Here is a 24,066-nt window from a genome sequence, read left to right on the forward strand (position 1 = left end):
AACCATTGACATCCATAATATTTGGGGGGGGGGGGTTTCTTCTATGGAAGTCAACGGTTACAGGTTTCCAGGTTTCTTCAGAATATATTCTTTTGTGTTCAACAGAATAAAGAAATTGTTTTTGGAAACAGCAGCTCGTTTACATTTGAAGGGACACATACAAAGAGGGTGTTTTGGTGCTCACAACCAAATAACCAAATTTGACAAGTTATGATAAATGATCTGTTTGGTAATTTGGGCTGAAACTTTATACTGGGGACCAGAGATTTATTTGACATCATATGATTAAGGGCACAATGTGTAACCTTTAAATCACTTCTCTGACAAAGGGACGAACGGGACTTGTAACACATTCTTTTCATTCACACCTTAGCATTCAGTGTGATATCTAAACCCATCATTTAATGTGTTAGGCGAATGTAACTATTTAAAGAATCATGCATTTGAACGACTTGATGTGTGTGCAGATTGTGGTATTTTTATTTATGTGTACTGTGATTAGCAGCATGTGTCAAGTATAAAACACGAGTGATAATTATACTTGGATATGATTTTAACTCGGCTTTCCAAGTAATATAATAAAAGAGAGTTTAAAATAGATGTGCCCGCGATGGTTTGAGCTTCCACCATGCTAGCGTCATTAACATGGTTGGTGACTGCAAAACCAGATGGGGTTGCAATCTATATTGACTGCATTAAACATTCTTACAACTTGAAATTGACAATATATTGTGTTATAATAATACACCTAACAAAAGTCTTGTCGCCTATCCAAGTTTTAGGAACAACGAATAATAACTTGACTTCTAGTTGATCATTTGGTATAATAAGTATTATAAGATCAAAATCCAGATTGATTTCTGCATTAGTGTTAACACTTAACACAAAATAATAAAGCATGTTTACCTTTTTAGTTGTGAGGGTCAGAAGTTCAATTTGAGCCACTTTTTTGCCAACATCATTGTAAGAGCACACATTCACCATCTGGCTCATGTTTGCAATCTCAGCCATATTCTGTTCAATTCATCTTTATTTCTATAGCACTTTTACAATGTAGATTGTGTCAAAGCAGCTTAACATAGAAGTTTTAGTAAATTGAAACTGTGTCAGTCCAGTTTTCAGAGTTAAAATTCAGTTTAGTTCAGTTTAGTGTGGTGTAATTTTCATTGCTGAAAGTCCAAACACTGAAGAGCAAATTCATCTATGCGCAGCTCCACTATATTCTTAAAAATATAGTTTCCAACATCTTCAAACTATTTTGACCAATAACAGCTTATTCATCAGATCAACAATCAGGCGACATTGATATTTTACTTTCAATCTATTTCTAGCATAACTATTTTACATTTTGTCAGTTTAGTGGCTAGTCCGTACAAATTCATACTAGTTCAGTTGTACAAAAATGTACACATTTTAAAAGAAGGTGTAGGGATTATTTACAGTTTAAGCCCAAGAATGACCAGTCTGTCGGATGAAGAACAGCCGGAGTCAGAGATTCAAATACATAAGTAAAGTTTACTGAAGATAGTTTGCAGTTTCATCAATAGAAGCCAGCTTCAACACTCGCAATGAGTTCCTAGGCCGCTCTGCTTAAAATCACAAATCAATAACAATTATACTCTCACATAACGTCATTAACTGCATCATACATATAGGTGTTCTAACCTGATTGGTTAAAACACAGATAGACTAGGAACATTTCCATGTGGGTGCGTGCGTAAAATTCTAACAATATCTTAAGCATAAACATCAGACATCCACTAGACTGTTTAGAGCTGATTCCAGACCTGTGAAACGGATCCAGAATCAAATAAAACATACACTCTTAAAGTAATCTGTTTCTTACCCAAGGCTGAGTGTAATCTCAGCCGTCTTTATCAAAACTGGTTAAAAACCAGTATAATCTACATTCAGGCAGTTATATCCTTACTACACAAAGTCTATCCTGAATAAAAAGTAGAATCACTTTAAAAGAATTAACTGTAAAAATAGCAAAATCACTTTAGACATTTTAGATAGTATTAACTCATAGAAATAACAATATAAACAGTTGTTTCCAGTCCTCGGCCCTTCAGTTCCACTTGAGGTCTCCGTGACCTCTGACCTAGTTTGGTGGCTCCTGAAAATAGTTTCAAAGAGACAGGCAAATTCACTGAACATTCTTGTATTAAGCAATGTGTTACTTTATTTACTATTCAATAATCATCTTTAATAAAAATAATAAGAAACCGGATGATGAGAAAAGGATAAACATTGATCCATGCTGAGACGCATTGGAAGGTAGAAATCCGAACCCTTCAAGGCGTAGCACCAAACCCCACCCCTAATTCCAAGTTGTAATGAGCAAAATGTACTAAATTATACAAATGACATTGCACAAATTCATACGAATTAGCTACTGAATCAAAAAATTAGGTAACACTTTATTTTGATGGCCCACTTGAGTGTTAGTAGACTGTCTGCTTAATATTTGCTGATACTGCTCCTTCAACACACATTTAACTGACTATAAGAAACTTTGCAAGCACATGTCAACTTACACCAACCCTAACCCCAACCTAACAGTCTATTTATAATCTAATGAGAATAAGTTGGCATGTAGATTCAATGTAACTTAAATTCAGCAAACGGACCATCAAAATAAAGTGTGACCATAAATGCTGTACAAGTATTTATTTTTATCTTAGTTTATATTAGTAATAATATTAGCTAATGGAACCGTATTGTTAAGTGTGAACAACATTGCTAAAGTGAAGTTATTGTTTTCTTTAATAAAATGTTAATATGACACGTGCTGCACACAAACTCTCTGGTTGTTTTGTATATTATTGTATAATTCTGTATATCTCCAGTTTGTCAGCACTATTGTCTTCAACTTCCATCAGATGCTGAAACGAAAAACAGGAAGTGAGCTTTTCTGCAACTGTGCAAAGCTCTTGCATAATTAATGAGGCTAGCTGTGCTTCTTTATGATTGGTTGTCAGTTGCTGGACATTTCAGTTTCACAGTTTTTAAGAGCTTTTTCTCAACTAATGGTGTGTTTTAACACTATTTAGGACTTGTGTGACAGCATTCTGAGGTATTAAAATTGCAATCTTGGCTCTACACCTTAAGTGGTCTCTAAAATCTTTATGTTGTCAAGCTTCTCTGTGATTTAATGACTGCAAGCAGTAGAGAGGAGGAGGAAGATGATGTTCTCAACTGAAGTTGTAGAGTAGATCCATTTTGTGATTTAAAGGCATAATTATCTAAGAATTAAACATTTAGTTATGATCTTAGACTGTAAAAGATATGGACGTAGTATCCGTGACGTCACCCGTAGGTATGTGAAGAGCGGAAGTGAAGCTACAAGTGGGCCCGGCCAAGCGTAAGCGGAGCTACAGATGCCTGATAGCATTTTGCTTAAATGAGTTTTTCTTTGAGAGAAGCGCTTAACTCTTCATTACCTGCGATTTGTTTGTGTTCTGACCACATGTGCTTGGTTGTATACTATATTATATTCATTGGAAACGAACGTGCAGACAAAGCAGCTAAGGAAGCCCAACCGTTGGAGAGAGCAGATTGTAAAATTCCTGTGTTTGATGTTATACCTGTTTTAAATCTGTATATTAATGAGAAATGGCAAATGGAATGGGATGAATGTAGAAATACCACATTGTATGAAGTAAATCCAATTGTAAATTAAAGAAATAATTACAGTTTTGAAAATAGACATGACCAGGTTGTACATACGAGATGTAGAATCGGACACTCAAGACTTACACACTCATATTTATTGAACGGGGAAGAAAAACCTATTTGTGACTTGTGTAAGAATATTTTGACGATAAAACCTATTTTAATAGAATGTGTATTTTTAAATGATATTAGAGGATGTTTTTATTTGGTAAATATTTTAAGTGAAACATTTGAAAAGGCGCCTTCTGGAGCAACTTTTGAATATTTATCTTTAATTAAACAAAGATTGTATATGACTCTTTTCGGTGTTTTTGCTATTTGTATGTTTATTGTATGTTTGTTTTTTGACGATGTATGTTTGTTAAGAAACTGATATGGTTATATGATTATATATTGTATATTTAGTATATATTTTTGCCATGAATATAGCCAATGCTGCTGATATGGCATTAAAACCTAAATAAATAAATAATGTATAATATATTATTAAATTCTGTTTGGGCTTTTAAAAACACTGTTGTAATACATTGAGCCATTAAGCATTGTTCTTATGATGTTTTTCTACAGGAGGAAAACGTGAATTACTTTCAAACACTTCAAATATAGTCTGTATTAGTAAATGCAAGGCTATTTATGAAATCAAGGCATAACACTGTATGACCACGCTTCCTATGACTGTTCAAGAATTTTCAAAAATAAGAATTTTACTCACCTAGGAAATGGAGGCCACTTGAATGGTTTTGTAGCACAATTAAGTGTACACAGCATACCATATTATCTAATAATTGTAAGAAATAATCCCAAATGGCAATTGACTGTGTAAAGCCACATAAAACAAAACAAAAATATGATGTATATGTCGAGTTCAGCAGCTAATCAGCCGGAATCAGCTGAGCTGACATGACTGCAACCAGCGAAACCTAGCTATCACTCAAGTGGCTACGCCTTTAATTATGCAGACTTAATATAAATGAAACGAATGAGTTATAAAAAATTCACCCCCTCACAGTTTTGCTCCGGGTGTCTCTGCTTTTTTGGAAAATATTCCAAAAGTATATTCTTCTGATATTCATAACCTCCAGACTAAGTTTGATTTATTAAGAGACAGGCCAGAAACCATGACAAGAGCAGGATGTTGCCGATTGGTTACGATGTACTCACCCCCAAGTGGTTCAATGTTGTTGTTTTTTTTTTTTAATTAAATAGATATTTTGAAGAATGTTAAACATTGGTAGACACTGACAACCATAATGGGCAATAATACTATGCAAATTAATTTTACAACATTTTTCAAAGTATCTTCTTTTTTTGTTTAACAGTAGAAAGAAACTCAGGTTTGGACGAAGTGAAGGGTGAATAAATAATGGATAAATTTGGTCTCTTTAAAGTGATAGTTCACCCAAAAAATGAAAAATTACTCACTATTTATTCACCTTTTAGTGGTGCCAACCAATTATGAGTTTTCTATTTCTGTTAAACACCAAAGAATATATTTTGAAGAAAACTGAAAAAACATTGACTTCCCTAGTAGGAAAAAACAAATATTATGGAAGTCAATGTTACAAATTTTCCACATTTTTCTAAATATCTACTTTTGTATTTCACTGAATGAAACTTAAAGGTTTTGAAACAAGTAAAGCAGCACATATTTTAATTTTTGGCTGAACCATCTCTTTAAGGGAACATTTTGTTGTCAGTTTAGTTCAGTCTTCCAGATCGAGAGCTTTTTAATCTCACAATTAACCCACCGTTTCTGTTTCAAATCATCATCGTCTCTTTCATCTAACTTTGTTGCTCATAATATCTGTCTGTATCTCCATTTCCTTGTCCATTTACTACTCTCTCAGGTGACTGCACACGCTTCAGAGTAAACACACAAAAACTAATTGAATTACCCTGAAGGCCCGGGAATGGAGAGCACGGCTAATTTGTAGCCATGGCCACAGACAAACCTTCCCGCGCTGCTTGTTTTTGTTGACTGCGGCTCTGTAAACAGCTTGCCTAACAAGGGGAACTCCTTGCGTGCCCGTCATGTGCTGCGCTTGGGATTGACTCGCAGTAATGACCAAAGCTGAGCTCAAAGCACTGACAACCTCTGACTGCCTCATACTTTCCATAACGTGGCCCATAGGGACACAATCAGCCATGCGTTAAATTGACTCATCGCAGGCCCACATGGAGCCCGAGCGCACAGAACGGAGGCCAGCATCACTCACAAAGTTCACATCCATGTTCGTCTGTATTTTGAGGATGTATTTAGATTGCAGTAATAGTGTAGCATCATTAAGCAATCAAAAATAACAATTATAATTTGGGGAAGCAGAGTAGTGTGTCAGTTTCTGTATTTTTTTGGTGATGGCAGTTTAAAGATGCTTCTTATATGGAGAATGAAATCTTATGCATTGCTCAGGTGTTGAATATCAAAATACTGATGTTTCTGTGGGTCTCGTCTATCAAATCTCTGTTTTCTGTTGGTTTCAAGTCAGGTGATTGCCTGGGCCATTCTACAGTTGGTTTTCTTTCTCTGAATCCATCTGAGAGTTTTCTTGGCTGTGTTTTGGGATATTGTCTAGCTGAAATGTCCACACTGGTTTAATCTTCATCATCTTGGTAATGTAGATGTTGGACTGAAGCAGCTAATATTCAAGAGGTTCAAGCTGCTGTCTGGGCTTTCACTTTTCCCTTTCTTCATGTGTTCAATACTTTTTACTTTTTTATAACACATAACTTAATTTGTAATCTAATTAGTTTTCTTTTCATATATGGATTTCTTTGGTTGTTATCAACATCTGTTGATAACACGGCACCTTTAGAAATAGTCCACGGCCCCTTTAGAAATATGTTTTCTGAGAAAAATGGTGACGTGTTGAATACTTATGCAGTATATCCCCCACTGTATATTGCGATGTTGGTCAACTTTCACCAGATGAAATGAATATGTCTATTTGGAAATAATTTATTGTTAAGACACATTGGGATGACTTTATAGGGGAGAGAGAGTCTGCATAAAATATAATAAACCAATCCCAAGCGTTGATAAAGTAATGATACAGTAATTTATTTCTTAAAGTTAAGACATCATTTCTTAATCTTGAATATTTTAAACTGACTTTTAAACAATTCTCAGTCACAGACCTTAAAATCACATGAATAATTTTACACCAGTGGTGTAAAGTAACAAATTACAAATACTTAAATTACTGTAATTGAGTAGTTTTTCTCAGGAACTGTAATTTACCAAGTAGTTTTAAAAATGTGTACTTTTACTTTCCCTTGAGTATGTATTTAGTGCAGTATCGGTACTTTTACTCCACTACTTTCCTTCAACCTGCAGTCACTACTTCATTATTTCTTGTCTATGGGGATTAGAAAAATCAGTCCTGTAATTCCTGTCCAATCAAATCACACATAGAAGAGGTAAATCGCATAATGAACTACCTCAAGACATGGGCGATTTATAATTGCAGTAAACTGTTTGGAAGCATTAAAAGTGTCCGAGAAGATGTCCAAAATGTTTACACGCATTAATCCAGAGACTGTTTAGATGCATGTCACTGATGAAAAAATGACAGATATTTAATGTATGACACACAGCAGGCACAAGACGGCAACATGACGTCAGATTGATGTTGTACCCCAACGTCATAGGGACGTTGCAATTTGTTTGGAAATGAAAATCTGGTTGACGTTAGAACTCAACATCAGGCTGACGTCAGTGTCCAATAACCAAACTAAAATAAACCAAATATCAACATCTAATAATGATACAGCTTGACGTTGTGTGGACGTTACCACTATGACGTCTATCAGACGTTGGATTTTGGTTGCCTTAGCTGACGATAAAATGTCAGTATTTGGCATTAATATGACGTCGGTTTAAGAATCGACGTTGGATTTTGGTCACTTTCTAACACAACCTAAAATCAATAAAATATCAACCCCTATTGGACATCAAAATAACTTTGTCCTTAGACACTGGCTAGACATTGAATTTTGGTCACCAGACATCATGAGCTAAATCTACCTAATATTGATGTCTTATGATGTCGTGTGCCTGCAGGGCAATAACTAAATGCACTACAGAATATTACTTATACACATATCCACAAATTACATGTAAATGCATCAGCTTTTTACAGTGTAATACTCGCTACTCACTACTCTTGAGTACTTTGGAAAGGGCTACTTTTTACTCATACTTTGAGTAATATTTACAACAGATGCTTTTACTCTACTTGCACTACATTTTTAGGCAAGTAATGGTACTTTTACTTAAGGATGATTTTTCAGTACTCTTTTCACCACTGCAATTCTGTAATTGTTTACTCACCCTTTATGCCAGTTTGAGTACAAAAGAAAATATATTGATGAATGTAGGAAACCTGAAACCATTGACATCCATAATGTAACAGTGTTATGAAACTTTTTATTATATCTTCTTTTGTTCTCGACAGAACAAAAAACTCAAACTCAAAAAAGCTGTTTTTTGTTTCTTCTGTTTCTTTAATACACTAAATATTTCGTTTTTAAATCAAGATTTAATATGTCTTTAGATTGCATTAACCACAATAACTCTATCACACTTTTCTTGTATGTGCGCAGCATTTGTGTTGTCCACCCTTATTGCACCATCCTCACCACCAATGAGCAGAATATATATTTATCAAAACTGCTTAGCTAACTAGGTCAGCTAAACAAACTCTCCAGCCTTCAGCTATGAATCTGAGACGTTGCTGTCTGTAGCAGCACCTGCTGGAGTCTTCACAGAACTACACCAGTGCCAAAGATAACCGTTCTCTGTTGTATTAACGCCGTTTAAGTCTTAAATGGTGCAGAAACACAGAGGTTCAGAGTCTTACGATTAGAAGAGATGTCACTGTACAGGATTAGCATCACAGTGTCCTTGTGCTTTCATTGAGCTCACCTAAAACGAGCTGCTAATCCTGGGAACGCTGTGGCTCTCCAGGGAAATGTGTGTGTGTATGTGTGTGTGTGGGTCTGTGTTTGTGTGTGCTCTTCTGCTCAAATGATTAGTGCTGTGTGTGGGAGTCATGTAAGGCAGAGGGCATACTGTATTTACTCGTCTGAGTAGTTTGTCTGATGTCTTCAGGACTTTTAGAAAATAAACTTCTACAGTATAACAATCTGTTGTAAACTACTGTAGTGACTACATATGACATTTATATGAAGCCAGATCAGTCTCAAAAACAATACATCTAAAAAATTAAATTCACCTGCACAGAGCAATTCACATTCACAAAATCCAATTCGTACACCTGTAAGCACACAATTCATGAATTCTCAAGTGAAAATCATAAATATTTTCGGCAAATGAATTGGGATTGTGTAATTGTGAATCGTGTTTTCAATTTACGAATTAAATTTGCATATTGCTGATTTTTTTTTATTTATGAATTGGATTTGAGTGTTTTTAATTGTTTTTTCAATTTACAAATTGGATTTGCGTATTTTTGAAATTGTTTTTTAAATTTATTAACTGATTTGTGTATTTTTGAATAGTTTTTTTAATTTCTGAATTGGATTAGCGTATTTTTAAATTGTGTTTTGAATTTACGAGTTGGATTTGCATATTTTTTTAATCGTTTTTTGATTTTACGAATTGGATTTGTATATGTTTTTTAATCGTTTCTTTCAATTTATGAATTGCATTTGTGTGTTTTTAAATTTTTTTTTTTTTTTTTTTTACGAGTTGGATTTGCATATTTTTTAATCGACTTTTGAATTTACGAATTAGGTTTGCATATTTTTGAATTATTGTTTGAAATATGAATTGGATTTGTGTATTTTGGAATCATTTTTTGAGTTTATGAATTGGATTTGCGTATTTGTGAATCGTGTTTTGAACTTACTAATTTAATTTGCACATTTTTTAATCCTGTTTTGAACTTATGAATTGGATTTGCATATTTATGAATCGTGTTTTGAACTTGGATTTTGTAAATGTGAATTGTGTTGTGGATGAATACATTTTATTTTGTAAATGTATTACTTTTGAGGCTCCATACAATTACAGCATTTTAATTATGTATTGTGGTGAAAATAAAGTTTGGATTTTTTTTCTGCAATAAAGCAGAAGATATCTTTGGCTTTTAATGTCTATATTCAAGTATTCACTATTTTATTTTATTTTTGTGGATCCTATGCTTTACCACAAATTCTGAAGAATTAACACATTTGGCTTCTGAGGTCATGTTTACAGGACAACAATATAGTTTTCTTAGCATTTTTAAAAATCAACATATTACCATGTAATTTCAGAAGAACCTTTTGACACTGAAAACTGTAATTATTAACATTATTAACAGTAATTATACAGAAAAATCATTTTTGTCTTTTACAGGAATAATTTGCATATTCAAATAAATAAAGGCAACATGAAATGATATGAGTATTTCACAGTATTACTGTGATTGATTAAAAAAACATGCAGCCTTGGTGAGCATAAATGATCCCAAAACACTTCCTTTGAACAGTAATGTATATTATATCAATAATTCAGGTCACACTTTAATTTAAGATAAAATTTAGGGATATTAACAAACATTACCTTAGACTTTTAGCTCAATAAACTACTAATTATTTCATAAAGATATATCTGTTTTTAATGGGTCTTTAGATGCCTAAAGTCTGTCCACAACCTCTTTAAACCCACTTGGGGCACGTATATTATTAATTTCTGCAGTATATTAATTTTTTCAGTGAGGGTAATGATGAACTATAAATGCACGTGTAAAGGACGTCACTTATGCACCTAATCAGGACATGGTATATATTGAACTACATGTACATAAAATTGTTAATACACGCAACCCCAATCGAATATAGAAAATTACAAATGTATACATGCGTATATATTAATGCATTTTAGGACATGTTGTGCATTTGTGCCATCCACCCGTGACTAGTTTTGGCCTGGGAGAGGACGTTGTAGCAGCTTATTAATAGTTGCTAAGGTAGCAGTTGGGTTTAGGTATTGGTTAGGACATGGGATGTAGAGTAAGTTCATAATAATAAACAGCCTATATCTTAATAATAATAATAATAATAAGAAGAAGAAGAATAAGAATAATAACAGTAATAAGAATAATAATAAGAATAATAATAAGCCAGTAGTTAACAGTTGGATTTAGTACTTAAACTAAAGTGTTACCAATATCCATATTAATAAATATTCATACAATAATTAATGCTTTAATTTACTCATAACACATAGTTTCATAATAGTCCATATGTTTGTGATTTATGAAAAAGGTCTTTTGATGTGGTCTTCTATCAACAAAAGAACACACACACAAAAAAATCTGTTAGTTTTAGTACCAATCAAGCTCTGGAACATAAACATGCCTGTAGTAGTAGAATCAGCCTTATATCTCTCTCCATCGCTCTCTGGTTTAATCTCCACCGCTCTCTTTTTACAACCCTTTTCCTCCCTCCCTCCATTTCCCTCGTACTCTGGTTCCCTCACCCTCCTCTTTCTCTCTCTCTCTTTCATTCTCTCTCTCTTTCTCCAGCAGTGTAGTCTGGGCGCTCTGCCAGCTGGCATGTGTCTTTTTTGAATGAATACCTGATGAAGTTGCTGGTGCGCAGTGAGGTGAGGTGTGGGCGGAGCCGAGTAAGCAGGCGAGCGAGTGAGTGAGTGAGTGAGAGAGAGAGAGGGAGGGAGGGAGATCTGGCTGTCGACAAGGCCTTGCATAACGCACATTTGAGAGCTGCAGGCAGAGCTCCGAGCTCAGGCTGCCTGTGTGACACACGGGGCCCGGCGGGGCAGGGGCAGAGCCTCACCACAACCATGACTTAGAGGCAGAAGGGCCACCGTTACGCACCGGTCACACCGCTGTACCTCCGTACAGGTGGAGGAGGGCAAGGGTGGGGGGCTCTCTTTGTATCTGTTTGAGTCCTGAGGGAATAAGGGAGAGACTCCTACGGCCTCTTAGTACGGTAAGCTTTAACACACTTCTACTACTGCTGTGAGTTTGTGAGTGTGTCTGTTTGGTTTCAGTTCTACATGTTTCCGAACTGTACCTGAAGGGCATATCTGTAGCTTCCATTTGTAAGGATTTTGGTTCTAAATAAAAAGTTTTAGCATTTCCTCTTTCAATTTTTAAGGGTTCAAGGTTACTTGGCATTTCTAATCCTAATTAATAGTGAAATTTACTTGCAGTTTTTTTAGATAAAAGTTAATACAATTTGTATTCACTTTATATCGTCCTTGTTAGAGTATAACTATAAACGAATCTACGGAGAAATATTAATTAACAACAGATCAGAATGAGGGTCAGGTTTACAGTCAGTTGCGTGTTATTATGCATAATTTATTGTTATTACATTTGTTGTTGTTGTTGTTGTTGTAGCTTGGTTCCCAACAATATCTAAAGGCTATTTCGGCAGCTTTCCTTTGAACAGGTTTTGTTTTGTCAAGTTTGTAAAATTCATAGGCTATTTTGACTTTATACTTCAACATTAATAACTATTAATTACTTTAGAATAATGGACAATTAATTAATTAATATAGGTTAATGTGTTTACTAACATCAACTAGTATGAATAATCTTGTAAAACATTTATTAATAATAATTCAACATTAAATAATGCATTATTAAAATCAAAAATTGTGCTTGGTAACTTTATTTAATGCACAGTGAGTTAACATGAACTAATGTTATTTACTTAAACAGCATTAACTAACGTTAGTAAAGATAAGTAAATACTGTAATAAATTTATTACCAATAGTTTATGTTAATAAATACATGAACTAACATAATAGTTAATTTCTTTGTAATTAATTGCAAAATTAGCTGCCAGATTTTAATGAAGTGGTGTTAGTGAGGCCAGCAGGGGGCACTCAACCTGCGGTCTGTGTAGGTCCTAACGCCCCAGTATAGTGAAGGGGACTCTATACTGCTCAGTGAGCGCCGTATTTCAGATGACACATTAAACCGACGTCCTGACTCTCTTTGGTCATGAAAAATCCCAGGATGTCCTTCGAAAAAGAGTAGGGTCCTCTGTCCGTCATGGCCTCTTAACCATCCTCATATCATAATTGGCTTCATCACCCTGTCTCCACCAATCGGCTGGTGTGATGTGTGGTCTGGCGCAATATGGCTGCTGTCGCATCATCCAGGTGAATGCTACACAATGGTGGTGGATGAGGAGATTCCCTCAATGTGTAAAGCGCATTGAGTGTCTAGAAAAGCCCTACTGTATATACATTTAGGGATTATTATTACTTTCTACAACAAATTTAGGTTACACTTTATTTGAGTGTCTTTGCTACAGTCTAACAGTATAATTAAATACTGAGTAATTAACTGTGTGGTCAGGGGTAGTTGCATGTAATTATGCATCATTCATAATGATTAATACAGTAAGTAAAACAAGGTTTAACATAAGCCTTACATAATATTATAGCATTTATTAACTGACACTTAACAATAAGGTTGCTTTAGAACAGCTCTATTTTAATAACTCAAATTAAAAAGACTAATAATAGCTTATGTTAATGCTTTAACTTATAGTAACTCATAGAACAACTGCTGCCTAATAAAAATGTTCATCATACATGTGGAATATGTGTATATTGCTTTCACATAGACATAGAAAGTCAACAGTAATGCTGAATCATATGCAGTCTACTGTAATACAGTGGATTCACTTCATCTGAAGTGGTGTTGGAGCATTATTGGTCAAATTGTGAAGGTTTTCAATTCACATAAGATTGGGAAACAGTTCTCTCCTTCTCTGTCTTGTCTACTGTGTTTGATTCATGCTCTTTATGAGTATCTCTGGACTTGAAAGTGCAAGTCATTCAGCTGCACTACTTCATGCAGTTACAAAGCTCTCTCTCTCTCTCTCTCTCTCTCTCTCTCTCTCTCTCTCTCTCTCTCTCTCTCTCTCTCTCTCTCTCTCTCTCTCTCTCTCTCTCTCTCTCTCTCTTTCTCTCTCTCTCTCTCCTGAGAGTGTTCTGTTTCTTCTTTCCTTTCGTCGTTTCTACTTTACAACTTGTCTCAGTTTCACTCCATTTCTGTGCTCATTGTAGAAATTAGCCATTGAGACAGTTTGTGTGTATCTGTGTCTGCCCACCTTTTAAAGGCACAGTACCTCAGGCAGGAGTAGAAGCACTGCCATACTGTACAGTAAGGCTGTGTCCTAAAGTGTGCAGCTTGCCTAGACAGCATTTTTTGGCATTATGGGTGCAACTTTAGCTATTGTAATGCATTAAGCACCTGTCATAAAGCTGGCAGGTCACTGGAGGATACAGAATTGTACATTTAGATAGCAGATATAAGTCTGAACATATAGATACAAAAATAAATATATTAATTATTGATATTTAACTGTAAATAGTGAATATAAAGAAGCAAATATGAACATATATGTCTACTGACATGGCTGGTATTTTATATGAAGACTATACATTCAGATTTTCATTTATATACTCACACTTATTTTATATATTTATAAATATGCTCTTTGATCCGCAGTTATGTAGTCAGATTTATACCTAAATATTCAAATGTATATATAATTTAGGAGGATTTGCTTTATGCATTTATGTATTATGTACAGATTTATGTATTAGTAATTATATGTCATTAAAATTGAAAGCATCGCGGTAGTCGAAAGGACATAAAACCATTCAAGATCTTTATTTGACGTATTCAGATTGAGGCTTAAATTTAATATCAATGGAAAAAAAAATTTAAATACCTTCAACTAAGATGTTTTATTAAAGCAAATCAACATAATGATCTTAATAGATCCCCATATTCATCTTTGGAAAATGATGATAAAAGATAATCTGAGAAAAGGTATCATATCAGAGTTTATGGTTTGTTGACAATGAACTCCTTTGAAAATTCATATTGCAGGTTGAATGCATGGAAGGAAGATTTACAGTCTGAAGTTTTGGAGGAGGACTGAAAAGAAGTCTGTACTAAGGCTCACACTATGTCTATAAATTCACGTCTTAAACTTATACAATATAAATGGATAATGCAGACATACTGTATGTAACACCAGTAGAATTTAATAAATAGAATAAAACATACCAGACATTTGCACAAAATGTTTGGAAGTTAGTGGAACCTTGTTTCACTGTATTTGGCAGTGAAAGATTAAATTATTTTGGGAAGAGATAAGAGTCATAAGTGAAAAGATCATTTCAAAACAAACCCTCCTTGACCCAAAGCTTTTTTTGCTGGGCTTATATCCAGAGATCTCAAACTATAGTAAAAGCGAACAAGTATTTATAGACCTCAGCTTGCTTTATTCCAAAAAAATGTGTAGCTTTGCTATGGACAAATACCAAATACTACTCGATGGATAAGACAGATGTTGTCAAGCCTGCCCTTAGAAAAAATAACATACATATTAAAAGCTAAACAGCATGTGTTTGAAAACATATAGAGTCCTTTCATCAGATATATCAAAGGCGTCAAATTAACGGAGGATGAAGTTGATGAATATTTTTTATGTGGACAATGTAGTTCCAGTCTTACAGATCTGTATTGATACACTCTGCAATCTAAATATTTGCTGTACACTATTTAGTTTGATAATAATGATCACTTTTGAATAGATTAACCAAAAAAGAGGGATTTTTATTTATAAATTTTTGTTTGTTTTTGTTTAGTTATATAATGTATTATTCTTTTATTTTGTATAATTTGTAAATGTAGAAAGGTTATTATTGTAAAAAATGCATGTAAAATGTTCTACTGTATTTCAATGTGTACAAACTGAAAATAAAAATATATTATGGGGGAAAAATGAATGCATAATTAATTACTTTTTAATATTATATTAACTTCCAATGTAGTTTCTCAATTAATATGGTACTCACTTAAAACAGTTGGGATAATAATAACCCAACAAGTAACCCAATGATCGGTTGTTTTAGCACCTACCTGCTGTTGGGTTATTTTAACCCAATCCATTGAGTTGTTAAGGTTAACCCAACAATTTGGATTACAAAATTAACTAATTTGTTGGGTTATTTTGCCAAAAAGTGGCTTTAACAACTATATAATAAATTATTATTATTATTATAATTGGGTTGATGTCTCTGCTGCGTCCTAAAGGTGGGAATGACGGCCGAATATCTCAAATATGTGTATCATTTCCTCTAAAGAAAAAAAAAAAAAAAAAAAAAAAAACTGTAGAAATGAACACGGGGGTAGAGAAAGCGTTTTTATCCATATATAGATTGGCTATGAAGCATGCGTTTATATTATCATATTAAGAATGCTGGTTAAATATAAAAAACACAACACGGAGAGGTCATTTCATAAAAAAAAAAACAAAAAAAAAATAACTATTTTATCGCGTTAGACCAAGCCAAAGGGCCCAAGTCCTGAAATGCACCTTTTCTACTTTTATTTTATGTTTATTTATTGCTGTCGTTATTTTTTTTTATATCACTCAATCTTCTTTTTGACATTTTAAAGTAATGCAAGCTCTAAATTTTACATGATTAGTTTTCTTAAAGTGAATTTACAACTAACAATAATACATATTTTTTTTCAAAAATTTGACTGCTGGACTGCTCCATAATTGATATTTAATTTTGTAATATTATTATTAGATAACATTACATTATTATAATAGTATTATATTTGATTGTATATTAAATAATATTTAATTATGTTAAAATTGTATTTGCTTAACTCTCACCATACAAAATATGGTAGAAAACGATGTTATATATAGGGATAATTTATACTTAGATATTTATTGGGGCCCCTAGATTTCCAGGGGCCCTAAGCGGCCACTTACCTTGCTTACTGGTTAAATCCGCACCTGGTTAGACCTTAAATAAACTTTATAATGCAAAAACAACATTACTTACGCATTTAATATAGCTGTTCTTTGTCAGTTAAACCAGTTGACTGTTGAAATTCTAAATATTTAACCCAACTGGTTGAGTTATTAAATAAATAACACAATAAAGGTTCAAAATAACCCAACAAAGCACTAAATATTTTAACTCAACCATTGGGTTAAATAAATAACCCAACATTTTTTAGAGTGTATGATATAAATAACTAAAGCCCATTTTGAGGGATGTAAACAATAACAGTGGTCTTAACATATGTCCTGTTTTACATTTTAATTTTCCATAGATTCCAAGAATTCAAAAAGGTCCACATATTGATAAATAAAATTATGATAGATGTTTGAACGTTAAGATATGATTTAATTGCATCGTGTTGTGAAATAGTTTCATGGGCCAATGACATTATCACATTGAAATGGTCTATATATTTAAAATTAATTATACAAGAAATAGTTTGTTAACTATTAAATAATACGCTATATTCATATTTATTTCATTTTTACATTATAGAAACTGCACTTCAAATCAGCGCAGTCAGTTGTGTGCATTACTCAGAGTTCCATTCATGTCAATATTGCTGTGTTATATTGACTTAAACCTTGTCATCCTCACGGTCATCTCCCATTGACCCAGTAGTGTGGCCCACAGAGCTCTGGATGACATTGTTGCGGTGCATTATTGCGGTGTTTCGTGGAGGAGAAAGCATTCAGCACACCCATGCTTTCCTTCATTCATATCTGCATTAGATTCGCAGTGAATGTCTTTGATTAATGTCTCTGATTCGTCCCTACTGTTCTCTGTGGCTCTGGGGCCCCGGGGATGTGATTCATAGTGTTGCCAGGGCTGATGGAGGACAATAAGTTTAGGTTTCAGGTCATCTGATACTGTTCCTAGTGTGCTCAGCAAGATCCAGCTGACAAGGCTTTTATACCTCTCTCTCCCCCTCTCTCTACTCTCACTACACTCTTAGTTTACAGCACTGAAGCTGTGTGTGTGTGTGTGTGTGTGTGTGTGTGTGTGTGTGTGTGTGTGTGTGTGTGTGTGTGTGTGTGTGTGTGTGTGTGTGTGTGTGTGTGTGTGTGTGTGTGTGTGTGTGTGTGTGTGTGTGTGTGTGTTTGAATGAGCCTCTGTGCTTGTCTTCTGTTGCTATGTGCTTGCAGTTTTACAAGTGCGCGTGTGTGTGTGTAGGTGTAGCATGGTGTTCTCACTAATGTAGGTCAGTAGATTGCTCGCTCCCTCCCTATTCTGTGCGTGTGTGTTTGCGTGTGTGTGTGTGTGTGTGTGTGTCTGTGTGTTGGGTTTAATCCTGAGGGATAAGCAGGCAGGGCTGAGAGGACCCAACTGTGAAAGATTAGGACTTGGCTTTCCCCGGGATACCACAGCGACACACTGAGGCATGTTTGTGAGTGTGTGTACATAAAATACCAGCCATTGGCATCAGTGTCATTAATCCTAACTGGCTCCCTGCAGTATCAGACATTCATTAAAGAATGGTGTAAGCTGCAGTCAGTTGAGTTGAGAATATACTACAACCTCTCTTTCTCATATATTATGGCTTACTCTCTCTCTCTCTCTCTCTCTCTCTCTCTCTCTCTCTCTCTCTCTCTCTCTCTCTCTCTCTCTCTCTCTCTCTCTCTCTCTCTCTCTCTTTTGCTAAGGTTTCCTTGTTATGTAGTTTCTGCGTGCTTTCTCAGTGTGTGCTAAACAGGGTTGAGTCACAGTCATTTATAGAGGTTCTACCGATAATTATTACCTGTCAATTTGATGGACTGAAACAAAATTTTTTTGCAGGGTAATGAAATAGCTTGAAGTATATATGTACAGTGTTTGCTAAGCACTGAAGCTAAGCACTAGGACCTTCTGCCAAATCCAGGTTGCTGGTAAAGCCTGGTTTATACTCGACGCATCCCCTAGTTTGCTTGAGTGCACATGGAGAATGTGATATCATCGCAGAGTTTGTGGAGGTTTGATTTGGGTGCACGTGAGATGATTTGGTTGGCGGAGCGCATGATTTTTTATGAGACTCAAGCAAACAGTTTGTGCGACGCCACATTTGATTTGAGTTGAATATTTTTAGGAGATTTAATCTGAAACATGAGGCCTGTACAGACATCTTTATGAACCGTGATCATAGAGATAACCAGATGATCAATAATTCTTGGCTAGAAATTGCACCAGCTGTGGAAAAGGAGGAAAGTTTTTGTTAAAAGGTTTGGAAAAACCTGAGGGATAAGTTTGTTAACCAAAGAGGTCTTGGCAAAAGTGGAGACCCGGGTACGCTATTACAGAAATATGTTTTTCAACCATTCATAGGTTTTACACTGATGTACTGTGTTAAAATTTTGAATTTAAAACAATTTAATAGTTACAAAACTATAATCAAGGAGCACATTATTTCTTTAATTGTTGGAAATTAATATTTGAACCTATCGTTTTACAATATACTGATGCCCTGTTTTTCTAGTCTTTATTGGTGAGAATGGTCAGGAATGTTGGACTATTATTGCCTTTTAAGCATAAGTAGAGGACAGAAACTAGCCAGACAGTAATGTGTGAATTGTAGTGGGCAAAAAAAAAACAACTGTATTTTTAAATAAGTATACTTTTTTTGCTTTTATTCTTGCCATAATAAAAGATATATTTGTAGAGCAACCCATGTTCTGTTGTCATTATTATTTAACTTTAATGGGTGGAACTGTCTGAGATATGAACAAAAGCAAGTGATGCATCAAAGTTTGATTAAAAAAATCTTGAATAGTTACAAAAATCCTTATAATCATTAAAAAAATTTATAAAAACAATAAAATTAATTCGTTTAAAAATACTGAATGATATTAATGATATGACGTAGTTCTGGAAACTTCCTACTTCTCTGTTTATTCGTCTGACTTTATGGTCAGTGTCTTTTGACCACAGCCTGTCATTTTCAAGAATATCACAACGGCGAACGTGGCAAGTTTAAAAGCCTCCTCCATTTCGTGAGGTGTGCACGCAGTCAGCAGAGGTGTGCAATGCGGCGCCAGGCGAAAGTATAAATGCAGCTTTAGATGAGGTGTTAATGTCTCGGTATACTTCAAACGAAGTTGAAGATGATGGTGGCTGTGAAAGACAGTGTTGTGCTACAGTAGTTACTGATAAATAGTAACTAGCTACAGTTAGTAGTTACTTCATTTAAAAAGTAACTCAATTACTTTATCGATTACTTACACCAAAAAGTAATGCATTATTGTTAAAAGTCATTTTTGAGTTTCTTTTCCAAAGAACATTTTAATGCTCCCATTAATGCTTTTTTTAAATGATCCCACAGCCACCATCATCGTGTTTAGGATTAGATGCGAGCAGATTGACATCTTAACAAACCCGCTTACTGCAGCACAGGGGTGTGGGAGTGTTCGAACAAAGTACAATGTTACATCACTAAGATTTTTTGAACATATTTTGCCATCAAATAAAGAACTTCATTTGAAGTGTACCGGGGCGCATTAACACCTCATCTTACCAGCATTGCCAGAAGGGCTCCATTCAGGTACTGACCCTGCTTAGCTTCAATGCTTAGCAAACACTATATATATATATACTTCAAGCCATTTCATTACCCTCCAAAAAAACTTGGTTTCAGTCCATCAAATTGACAGGTAACAATTATCGGTAGAACTTCTATGAATGACTGTGACTCAACCCTGTTTAGCACACACTGGGAAAACATGCAGATACCTCATAACGTCTTTTAACATCAAATAGACTGTTGATCAACTTCAATGTTTTAATTCATTTGCATTCTTACAACTAAAACACAAGACCGACTTAAACAAGAAGTAATTTTTAACACTAATTTATTTAAGTCAGACCAGCAGCACAAAAATAAAAAATATCACAAGGTGATAAACCTGCTGAATAATATATTCAGAAACAAAAAAGCAAAAACTAAAGTTGCTTCAGCGTCTTAAAAGTTGTTGTATTTGACCCTTAAACATGTTCTTTCACAGCTTGAGTATGAAAACTAGCAAAAATATACAACAAACACAAAACCTATATGAAATAAATATATCAAAGTCATCTCAATTATCATTCAGAATCAGTTTGGTGAAACTCGGCACCAAAAAAAACTACTGTTATAGACGATCATAAATTTGATGCATTTTAAACAAAACAAAAACATAACAGCTGCTCAAAAATGAAATCAATGAGCAATCAAACTAACCACATAATAAACATGTATGTCAACAACTCATGGAGCTGTGTATATTCAAGGAGTAAAATCTGCTGTTGTTTACAGCTATAAAAATATGTAAAATAATAAAAACTAAATAAATTACCGCATTGTTTTGAGCAATACAACACTATACATTTTAAATAACATGTTCTAAAATTGAACAGAAATATATCACTATCTACTAAACTAGAAAATTTTGTTATACATATAACAAATGTGTGCTTATTTAGTTGAAACAACAAACATAGTAGTATTAGTAATAGTAATTAATAATAGTAACGTTGTCTCTCGTGCGCACTTGACTTTTGTCTAGTCTGGTGCCTCATACACGATGCGTCTTCTTTACGGTGGTTGGTGCATTGCCCCTGTAAACAGGCAGATGTGGGCTAGACTGCAGCCAAAATGTATTAATTTACCAAGTAACCGACAAACGCATCATATTGTAATGATAACAGAGTTACTTTATTTGAGAAGTATTCCGTTACAGAATTAGTTACTGTCAAAAGTAATGCCGTTACATTAACGCATTACTCTTAACGCGTTATTGCTCAACACTGGTAAAGACGTCAACCTGCTCGCATGTACCCTTAAACACAATGATGGTGGCTGTGAGACAGTTTCATAAACGTCTGGCCAACAGCCTTCTCCAGAAATAGCACCACCGTGACATCTGTATTTTGTTTTCTATTTGCTGCAGACATCAAGTTGTGCCGCCAGTTTGTGCAAACTCATACAAAAGACTTGACGCAATGAGGGTAGCTTATCGCCCGGTGTGTGACCCCCTCTAAGTCTTTAAAATCTGACTGCGAGTGATCATACAGGTGCGCACAGGCTAGTATTGTTATTTGGGATGTTGTTTTCCTGTCTGGAATGAGAAACAAATCAGGGGAAGAAGTCACACGCCAAATAAAGTGTAGTTCTAGAACACACCCACCGATTGTGTAAACGCCTTGGACCAATGGTAGCTCAAAGGGTGTTCAGGAGCCAAAATAAACTCCCCCAAATGTTTGTTTTGGTGAGCTGTTTTAAAATGCTGGAAAGAACTCGGCTTTACTTTGACTGAATTTTGTTTGAAATATTTGATTTCATTTGAACTATAGTCTAGTGAGGCCAGCAGGGAGTGTTTAATCTGTTGTCAATGTGGATCCTAAAGCTCCATTAGGATCCAAAAATCCATTGGCACTCCTTGTAAAAGAGTAATTCTGGACAAAATTCCCTTCATCTCTATCACCTAGCCTCTATAGCTGGTGTGTGGTGACTGCATTGGTTCAATTACTGTGTGACATTAACATTTTTGGTTGAGAAGAGTTCCCCTGAGCGGTCTGTAAAGGGCTTTGGGTCACACTATATAAAACACTAGGGCTGCGTCCGAAACCACCTACTACTCAATAGGTACTGCATTTGAATTTAAACGTCTTACTCGGCCGTTAGAAAAGTGCATATACAGTATGAATGTAAGAAGTATGAATGAAATTCGGACGTACTACATCCTCCATTTTGTCATGGTCACGTGACCGACCTATGTCAGTTGCGTCGCTTCACTCCCATTCAGGAATTCTCTTGCAGGGGCGTCATGGGATAGCGCAGTGTGCATGCGCACTTCAGAATCCCGCCGGTAGTAGTAAGTCATTTGGGTACTTCTTGCATACTGATTTTTGCATTCTTTGAATTCGGACATACTACTCAGCTCGCATACTGATTTTAGCACACTGTATAGTAAGTATGCGGTTTCGGACGCAGCCTATATCAGGGGTCACCAACCCTGTTCCTGGAGAGCTACCTTCCTGCAGAGTTCAGCTCCAATCCTGATCAAACACACCTGAACCAATTAATTAGGACCTGAAGCAGCACTTGATAATTATAGACAGGTTTGTTGGGTCAGGGTTGCAACTGAAATCTGCAGGAAGGTATTGCTGGTTTAGTGACCCCTGCACTATATAAATGCTTTATTCACTCAGTTTTCAGTGATACCCACAGAGATGCCATTGACTTGTGTCCTTCTCCTGTGTTCTCTAGGTTTTCATTCATACTCATTTAAATGTATACTTTTTGCATAGTACTGTACGCGTAGCTTGGAAATAAGCATCTTCTGATGCAGAGAGTCTTTGGGTGCGCTTTGATTCATGGGAAGCATATATCACCGCAAGCATTCAAGCTTCAAACCTCTCGAAATGCCTTTATAGTAAGTTCTAAAGCCATCTGTGTAATATTGTCATCAACCATGCATGATTACTTAAATCATTAATTAAAATGATTATGATAATTGGGTTATTAACATGCTTGATTGCCCTTGTCTGATGCAAATTATGGCAAAAGGAAAATACTTAGAAGAGAGGTTGGGGGTTGGTGCAAAGAGAGATGAAAAGATATATGAGCCAAAGGGAAAGAATAAGAAAAAGGGAACGAAAAGTGGAAAAAGAAGCAGGAAACACTGATTGAAAGAGTGCTGAGAATAAACACCCTGCTCAGCGTCAATAGCCGTCAATCACCGATGTTCAGTCGTTGTGTAACCATTTTACTTTACTTTGACTTAGGAGCAAACACAGAGGACATTCTCCTACTGTTTGTATTCAGCTAAAGGCTGTTGTGTCTGCTTTAAGAGATGGCATTACCTTTGTGAACCTAAACACAACCTCTACTATGTTTTAGTATTTGTTTTTAGTGTTAGTATATATATTATTTTATTGTGGTAGATACACTATTTCAAAGAATACCATAATAGTACCATGTTTAAAGAAGCATTGTTTTAACATGTCCAAACAGTTGTAGTACAGTCTTGGTATCATATAGTAATACAAAGATACTTGCATAAGTCTCAGTACCATGGTACATGTCCAAAAATGTTGGTAGTACTGTTTGGTAGTAATTTATGGTATTTTTAGTAGTGTCCAAATTAAAAGCTGGGTTTCGCTTACATCGATATCTGCCTCCTCTTTTATAGCACTGCGACACTTGTTAAATCATCAGGGCCTGTTTATCATGCAAAACCATCCTCCCACTAGTGCTGGACAACAGACGCAGCTGAATGGGTCCAATCAATAGAGCTCAGGGAGGAATGTCAAACAAGCCGTAACACTGCACAGCATCATTGTTTTGTCACGTGTCTCCTCATACAATCTAGAGTAGGAGGAAGGAGGAAAAGAGACTGCACTATCTTTCTTATTTGATGGACAATTTTTAAGTCAACATCCAATACAGACAGTTCTTACTTTATTAATATACTTATGCATTTATCAATTTGCTGGGTTCATGTTATTTTACAAAAATGTTTGTTGTGTTTACTAAGCTGCTGTCAAGATAGTCCTCAATAAACGACTG

At 35.1% G+C, this 24,066-nt stretch overlaps 1 protein-coding gene across 2 annotated transcripts in view; it reads left to right on the plus strand.

The window, feature by feature from the left end:
* Positions 1-24,066, plus strand: part of atxn1a (ataxin 1a) — a 205,691-nt gene that overhangs the window by 171,501 nt on the left and 10,124 nt on the right. The window contains exon 1 of one of the 2 annotated variants that reach the window (XM_056480058.1): positions 11,416-11,637. The exons of the other annotated variant lie outside the window; for it this stretch is intronic. The gene's annotated coding sequence lies outside the window, so the exon portion shown is untranslated. Of the gene's footprint in view, positions 1-11,415; positions 11,638-24,066 lie in introns of those variants that run through there. 2 annotated transcript variants of the gene reach the window in all.

This window comes from Danio aesculapii, chromosome 19 (genome assembly GCF_903798145.1).
Source record: "Danio aesculapii chromosome 19, fDanAes4.1, whole genome shotgun sequence".
Classification (NCBI taxonomy): domain Eukaryota; kingdom Metazoa; phylum Chordata; class Actinopteri; order Cypriniformes; family Danionidae; genus Danio; species Danio aesculapii.